At 41.6% G+C, this 8,726-nt stretch overlaps 1 non-coding gene across 1 annotated transcript; it reads right to left on the bottom strand.

Moving 5' to 3' along the window:
* Positions 1 to 7,562: 7,562 nt before the first annotated feature.
* trnak-uuu (transfer RNA lysine (anticodon UUU)) lies at positions 7,563 to 7,635 on the bottom strand. Its single transcript has one exon. It is a non-coding gene; the product is annotated as a tRNA-Lys (tRNA).
* Positions 7,636 to 8,726: the final 1,091 nt, after the last annotated feature.

Here is an 8,726-nt window from a genome sequence, read left to right as displayed (position 1 = left end):
TGGATTTGTTTCCAGTGCATTGGATTTAGGATTTGCTACTGGTTTATCAAAATGATCTGATGAGTCAGAAATAATTGAATCATTCCCACCTTCAATGTTTTCTATGTTTCTATGTTTTCCATGTCTGTAGGTAAAATATGGTCAATATGAACAAACCTAACCTGTCCATTATCAAACATCTTTACTAAATATGTGCGAGGGCTACATATCTTCACCATTCTTCCTGGTAACCACTTTAACCATTTATGGTGATGGTTGTTCACTCTCACCTTCTGGTTTAATTTCACACTTCGCTCTTTTATTCTACCTCTATCATGATTCTCTTTCTGTCTTAATTGTGTCTCTTCTGTCCTGACTGTGCCAAATTTGGCTTCAACAATGAAAATCTGGTTCGTGGCTGTCGTTTGAGAAACAACTCTGCTGGTGTTCTACCAATAGTTGTATGGGGAGTATTTCAAAATGTAATCAAAAAATTGGCCAATTTGTGATCCAATGACAACTGTCGTTTCCTTGGATTTGGATCTAACATTTGTTTTATGAGGCCACGTTTTACAATTTGTACAATGCGCTCTGCTGCACCATTCAAAGCAGGATGGTATGGTGGAACCTTGGTATGTTTCACACCATTTTTGCTTGTGAATTGTGCAAATTCTTCTGAACGAAATTGTGGTCCATTATCTGAAACAATTTCTTCAGGGAGGCCAAATGAAGAAAATAATTTTCGTAAAATGTCCAATGTTTTACTTGTTGTTATTTTCCACATTGGAAACATCTCAGCCCACTTCAAATGGCTATCAATCACAATGAACAATTGTTGTCCTTCTAACTCAGCAAAATCAATATGTAGCCTTTGCCACACCCTGGGAGGCCATTTCCATGGCTGTAATGGTACTGGTGTTGGTTGCTTGCTTAACGATTGACATGTCGTAAACTGACTCACGATGTACTCTATATCTTTATCAAGACCTGGCCACCATAAATAACTGTGTGCAAAACTCTTGGTCAAACACATTCCCAGGTGCTGGTCATGGAGGTCTCCTAATAATTTGGACCTGAATTTATTTGGTATAACCACTCTTGCACCCCACATGATACAATCTTTATCGACTGATAATTCATTCCTATGAATGAAGAATGGATGTGTATCATTGTCTGTTACCTGGTTTGGCCATCCATTTGCAATATACTCATACACCTTTGACATCACTGGGTCACATTTGGTTGCTCTACCAATCTCTTCAGCTGTGACTGGCAGTTCATCAATGTATGAAAAATAAAACACTTCTTCCCTATCGGGTGTAACTTGTGATGGGGAAGGCAATCTAGACATTGCATCAGCATTACTGTGATCAGCTGATCGTCTGTATTCAATATCATATGTATATGCTGACAAAATCAAAGCCCATCTCTGCATTTGGGCTGCAGCTAATGTTGGAACTGGGGACTTTGGATGGAGGATTGCTGTTAGGGGCTTATGGTCCGTAACGATGGTAAACTTACGAATATTTGTGAAACTTCTTGACCCCAAAAATTAATGCCAATCCCTTTCAATTTGTGCATAATTACTCTCACTGGCATTGATACATAAGAGATTACTGCCCCAACTCCATATGGAGAGGCATCACATGCTAGCTTAATCTCCTTAGATATGTCACAATGAACTAACATGGTGCTCTCTACCAATTTGCTTTTACACTCCTTGAATGCTGTATCGCATTCTTTTGACCACTTCCAATGGACCTGTTTTTTCAAAAGTTCATTCAGTGGATGTAATACTGTAGCCAAATTTGGGAGGAACTTCCCATAATAGTTCAAAAGACCCAAGAATGAATGAAGTTCAGTGACATTCCTGGGAGTGGGTGCATTTCTAATTGCATCTAATTTTTCCATGGTTAGATGTAAATCATCTTTGTCTACTCTGTACCCTAGGTACTCCACTGAGTTTTTAAATAACTCACACTTACAAGCAGACACTCATACTCTGTGCTTCTCTAGCCGTTTGAGGACTTAATTCAATATGTTATTATGAATTTGTCTATCTGGTGATGAAATTAGTATGTCATCCAAATAACATACTACCCCTTCAATACCTTGCAAAATATGGTTCATCACCCCTTGGAATATGGCAGGGGCGGAAGACACTCCAAACGGTAGTCTATTAAATTGATATAGGCCTAGATGAGTATTTATAGTCAAACATGACTTGGACTCCTCATCTAGTTCAAGCTGTAAGTAGGCATTCGTAAGATCCAGTTTTGAGAAGATCTGACCATCTGTCAGTGTTGTGAACAAATCTTCTATATTCGGCAATGTATTGGGGACATTACCCTCTAGAACCTGGTTTACGGTTACTTTATAATCACCACACAATCTTACCTTACCATCGGACTTAGGTACAACAACAATGGGTGTAGCCCAATTACATCGATCAATCTTACAAATAATGTTCTCAGTCTCTAGTCTTTTGAGTTCTTGCTCAACTTTCTCCTTGAGTGCATATGGTACAGAACATGGCTTGTAGTAAACCAATCTAGCGTCCTTCTGTACCTTGACACTCGCCTTGAAGCCTTGGATCGGGCTGCCCGTTTCGCAGAATACCTTCGGATACTGCTTGATAACCTTATCTGTTGATGAAAAGCTCGCTTCCACACAGAAAATCTTACTCCAATCCAGCTTCCGTGAGCTCAACCAATTTCTTCCTAGTAAGGCCGGCTTGTCTCCTTTCACTACTATTAGAGGCAAGTTCTGAAATTGATCTTAATATTTCACCGGTCCGATGATGCAACCTACCACAGGAATTTTCTCTCCCAAGTAGCTTCGCAGCTTTATCTTGGATTTCTCCAGTTGAAAACCATGCAATTTGTCGCGGTAAAGTGACTCCGGGACTACACTCACGGATGCACCCGTGTCAATTTCCATTGGTATCTTGAATCCCGCAACATCTATGTGGATTTTGATGCTTTCCAAATCGCTGTCCGTTAACCTCCTGCTCCTGATGACATGTAACTCTAACATCTCCTCGTTGTTCTTCCATGCTATTTAGTCTCTTGGGATTTCTAATCAAAGTTTTGAACGCTGGACTCATAGCTTTAAAAACTGGTTTACCCTTCAGTCGGCATGCCTTCGCAAGATGCCCAGTCTTTCTGCAGAAGAAACACTCTGCCTTCACGTATGGACAACTTTGAGCAATGTGTTGTCCCAGGCTCATATAGCACAACTTCGATGCTTTGGTAGAATTTCCAATTTCTGAGACTTTGGGCCCCCACCGTCTTTTACCTTGAACCTGCAGGTGATTTACCTCGGTTGACTGACGACCGTAATCATTATTTAATTCTCGGGAATATTGTTCGGCCATGCCCATCGACCTCGCTGTCTGACAAGCAATCTCAAAAGTCAAGTCATCCGTCGTCAATAACTTCCTTCTGATCGCATCATTTTTCACCCCACAAACAAAACGATCCCGTAATGCTCGGTTTTGAAAGTTTCCAAAATGACAGTGCATCGATAGTTTTTTTAATGCAACGATGCAATCACTGATAATTCATCAGTCTTTTGATTCCGAATCCCGAAACGATAACTTTCAGCAATTTCTAATGGTTTGGGGTTATAGTGCTGCTCCAGCTTCGTTAAAATCTCTTTAAGCGTTGTGTCCTCTGGCTCGTCAGGCACAAGCAGATTTACAAGAGCGTCATATAATGCCGGACCTGCCTCCGATAAGAAGATCGCTTTCTTACGTTCCAACACAGCCCGGTTCTGGACTGCATTGTCTGGCACTTCGATTATGTTATTTGCAGTGAAATACATTTCTAGCCGATCCACATAGGCTTTAAAACGTTCCCGGTCGTGCCTATATTCACCCAAATGTCCCAATAAACCTGCCATTTTAATCTCTAGCTGTTCACACCGTGTGCTGTATTTTACCTCAGATTTTTGTAGCTTTTTTCAAAGACAGAAACTTCCAAAGTCTCTCTGTTGGCTGGCTGAATCCTTCACCAACAAAAATTAAGCTTTAAATCATCCCAAAAATCCCACCTTCGTCGCCAAATGTGATATGTTCACAGAGCACAGCACACACAGCTTCCTAACATGGCAGGCAGCTCTCTCGGAAGTCTCCGGAAATCTGCCTGGGCTGTTTATTATTAACCCTGCACTTGCAGTACACAATATATCCACATCTATAGTGTGGAGCTACAAACATTACAAGCTTACAGACATTACAGTCTCTCTGCTCATCTAGACTTTTCAAAATCATGCCATTTATAAAATACTGTCTTTCAATAGTAGTCTTCCAAAAGTGCATGACTTCACACTTCTCCGCGTTGAACTCCATCTGCCAGGCTTCTGCCCATTTCACCATTCTGTCTATGTCATCCTGAAGCCTTTAACTATCCTCATGACTATCTATTACTTTGCCAGGTTTCCCATTGTCTGCCAACTTTAATATGCTGCTCCCTACATTCGAATCTAGGTCGTTTATAAATATTGAAGAGTAATGGACCCAAAACTGAAACTTGAGCAACACCTTTGCAAACCAGCTCCCAGTCCGAAAAACATGCATCCACCATCACCCTCTGCTTCCTGTCACTGAGACAACTTTGTATCCATATCGTTCCTTTCCCCTTTATTCCACGGACTCGCATCTTCCACTTTATATGTTTATAAAATATTTTCGGGCTTAATTTAATGTTGCCTGCTAATCTTTTCTCTTTGCTTCCTGTATTAACTTTTCCAATTCTCTTCTGTAATATCCATAATCTTCCTGGTTGTTAACTGAGTCTGGCTCTGGACACATTTGTCATAAGCCTCCTTTATCTGTTTTATTTTAACTTTTATCATCATTAGGTTTGGATGCTCTACATTTTCCCTTCGAAGCAATATGTCTACTGGTGCTGCACGTGTGTGAAAATTGAGCCCGGTGATTTAAAAACATTTCTTCTCAGGGCCGGATTAAGGCTTGAGGGTAGCCTAAGGCTAATAGGAGGGAAGGGCCTATATATGTACTAGATTTTGCATACAATTCATAAAATCATCAAACAAATATCATTGTATATTTATCCAAATTTAACTATGTACATTTAAAAAACTGCAAAAACAGCATACAGTTCAAGCAAAGATTGGTGTCTTCTTTACAAACTGCGATATCGAACAAAAATGTCTCTAAATACGTCTCTTCAAACAGATTGGTGTCTTCCTGGCTTTAGCTGTGACAAAGTTGTGAATAATATCATCAAAATTCAAAGACCTGACAATTTCACACTCAGTGCTCAAAAGAGACAAAGCAGTGAGATGCTCCTGATTCATGGTGAATCATAAGACAATTTTTATGCTTTTGAGAAGAGAGAAGGAACATTCTCCACTACAATTAGTGAACATTAATGACAAATACAGCCATAATGCAGTTTCTACATTTGGGAAACATTCCATCACAATGATTACACGGTACATTCAAATAGACCTACTCTCATCCTCTTTCCTTTCTATATTTGAGAAGGCTGAAAATTCAACTAATTGGAGGCATTTTTCAGTAAAATCTACTGGGAAATCATCTGGATATTTCTGACATAAGCGTCTGATACCTTCACTGATTTGGGAGCTTGACATATTATGTGAACAATTTGCCAGGACACTGAAGGTCCTCGAGCAGAGGTCCAACCAGTCCCCATCCATCACACTCCTCCACCTGGCTGAACTTGTTCACACATTGAACAACTTCTCCTTTAACTCCACTCACTTTCTCCAAATTAAAGGTGTTGCTTTGGGAACCCACATGGGTGCTAGCTATGCTTGTCTTTTCATGGGCTATATGGAACATTCCTTGTTCCAGTCCTATTCAGGTCCCCTCCCTCACCTCTTTTTCTGGTACATTGATATCCGTCTTCTGCTCTCGCCCTGAACTGGAAAATTTCATTCACTTTGCATCCAATTTCCACCCTTCCCTCACCTTCACATGGTCCATCACTGACTCTTCCCTTCCCTTCCTCTCCATCTCTGGGGAAAAGCTTTTGACCAGTCTCTACTATAAGCCCACTGACTCCCACATCTACCAGGACTACACGTCCTCGCACCCCGCATCCTGTAAGGACTCCATTCCATTCTCCCAGTTTCTCCATCTCCGTCGCATCTGTTCTGACGATGCCACCTTTCACACTAGTGCCTTTGAAATATCTTCCTTTTTCCTCAACCGAGGATTCCCCTCCACTGTGGTTAACATGTCCGTCAACCATGTCCGTTCTATTTCCCGCACCTCTGTTCTCATCCCTTCCCCATCCTCAGAACCATGACAGGGTTCCACTTGTCCCCATCATTCACCCACCAGCCTCCACGTTCAACAGATCATCCTCCGCCATTTCCGCCACCTCCAGCGTGATTCCACCACCAATCACATCTTCCCCTCCCCTCCCCTTTCAGCATTCTGAAGGGACCGCTCCCTCCGCGACACCCTGGTCCATTCTGCAGTCACCCCCAGCACCCACTTTCCTCCCATGGCACCTTCCCGTGCAAGCGCAGGAGATGCAACACCTGCCCTTTGACCTCCTCGCTTCCCACTATCCAGGGCTCCCAAATACTCCTTCCAGGTGAAACAGCGATTTACTTATACTTCTTTCAATTTACTATACTTTATTCGCTGCTCACGATGTGATCTCCTCTACATTGGTTGACCGCTTTGTGGAACACCTCCGTTCAGTCCATAAGTGTGATCCTGAAATTCTGGTCGCCTGTCACTTTAAATCTCCACTCCACTCCCACTCTGATAACTCCATTCTCGGACTCCTGCACTGTTCCAATGAAGTTCAACGCAAGCTCGAAGAACAGCACCTCATCTTTCGTTTAGGCACTTTACAGTCTCTGGACTCAACATCGAGTTCAACAATTTTAGAGCATAACCTCTACCCATATTTGGCTCGCTCTGACCCCCCCAACCCCCTGCCGATCTTATGTCTTTTTCCTCTTTGTCTCCAATGGCAGCTGGTCATTATTCTGCCATTCACACCCTATCTAGACTAACCTTTTTTTAACTCCTGCCATTACCATTTCAATTGGGCCCATCATCCCTTTTGTCTCTCTAATCTCTCCTGCCTTCCACCTTATCACAGACCTTCCCTTTTGTTCTTTCTTCCTCTCCACCTTTCAGTGCTTAAGAATGTGCTCTTTTTGAACATTCACCAGTTCTGACGAAGGGTCATCGACCCGAAACATTAACTCTATTTTTCTCTCCACAGATGCTGCCTGACCCACTGAGATTTCCAGCATTTTCTGTTTGTATTTCAGATTCCAGCATCCACAGTATTTTGCTTTTGTAAGGTCTTGTCAATATTGGCATAGGCCTTGATTCAATATTCTAATGCACTCTTCAGTTTGTCCATAACTTTGAGCCATAAGGATGCAATATTTTGCAGCTCTGAAGATATAATTATGCAGTTATATATGATATTGCTTAACCAACCTTGTGACAAAGATTTAGGGTTAATGATATAAAAATTAGGGCCTAAAGTTAGCCTATGGGTTAATCTAGCCCTGGTGCTGTCCAAGTGTGGAAATTGAGAATGGTGATTTAAAAGCAACACCCAAACAGGGACTTGAACCCTGGACCCTCAGATTAAAAGTCTGATGCTCTACCGACTGAGCTATCCAGGCTCTTGCAACAGCAGCTTACACAGCAACCCTCACTGGCTGATATGGATCATTACATGCTGTACATTTTGCATTGCCTTCTGCAGTAATCCCGCCTGTACAGCCCGCTTTTCTCACACACCCAGACTGATTGCCTCTCACACGCGTCACTTTAGAAATAGCCTCCCTCCCACAAACAATTTTGCATTAGAAATATCCGTATTTTACATTCCTAAAATAGTAACCGAAAGAAGCTGTGAGAGAGATTCCTCTGCTGTCAGGCAGCTGTTTTATAGAGAACAGAGGAAGCCTTCTACCTATATATAAGATGAGACATTAAACCGAGGCCCCATCTGCCCTCTCAGGTAGACATAAAAGATCTGTTTGGCACTATTTCAAAGTAGAGCAAGGGAGTTATCCCTGCTGTCCTGACCAATATTTATTCCTCAATCAACGGAACAAAAACAGATTACCTGGTCATTATCACATTGCTGTTTGTGGGAGCTTGCTGTGCGCAAGTTGGCTGCCGCGTTTCCCACAGTGACTACACTCCTAAAGTACTTCATTGGCTGTAAATCTCTTTGAGAGGTCCTGTGGTCGTGAAAGGCGCTATATAAATGCAAGTCTTTCTTTATACCTACAGGACATTTCCGACATATAGACCCAGTCAGTTTTTTCCAAACTGTTTAAATTTCAATCTCATTATCATTTTTACTTTGATGTCTCTGTGATAGTAAAGTAGAAAGAAAAATAATAAAGTAAAGTACCACATGAGCTGAATGGGGTCTGGAGCTATTAATTTTTTTTAAATCATCAATTTAATTGCACAAATGGGCCTATGAGTGACCTCACCCAATTCTAATTTATTTCTCATTTTTATCACAGTCAAAATTCTATTCTGAAGATCATTGCCCTGCGTAACAGTACATGCACTTCAGAAACAAAGCAACTGCTGGTATCCATGGTGCGTAGCCTGGAGCGTCACTTCATGGACGAACAATAAAACAGCAGGAGTCCTTATTGGAACGACAAGGAGTTCATTCCATTCTCTATGTACCAAAGGCACAACCAAACTGAAACTAGCAGCACAAAAAAAAGGAATCCTTCGATTTATT

This window comes from Pristiophorus japonicus, chromosome 15, assembly GCF_044704955.1.
Source record: "Pristiophorus japonicus isolate sPriJap1 chromosome 15, sPriJap1.hap1, whole genome shotgun sequence".
Taxonomy (NCBI): Eukaryota; Metazoa; Chordata; class Chondrichthyes; family Pristiophoridae; genus Pristiophorus; species Pristiophorus japonicus.
Note: the sequence above shows the minus strand (reverse complement) of the source record. Positions and strands in the feature narration are given on the sequence as shown.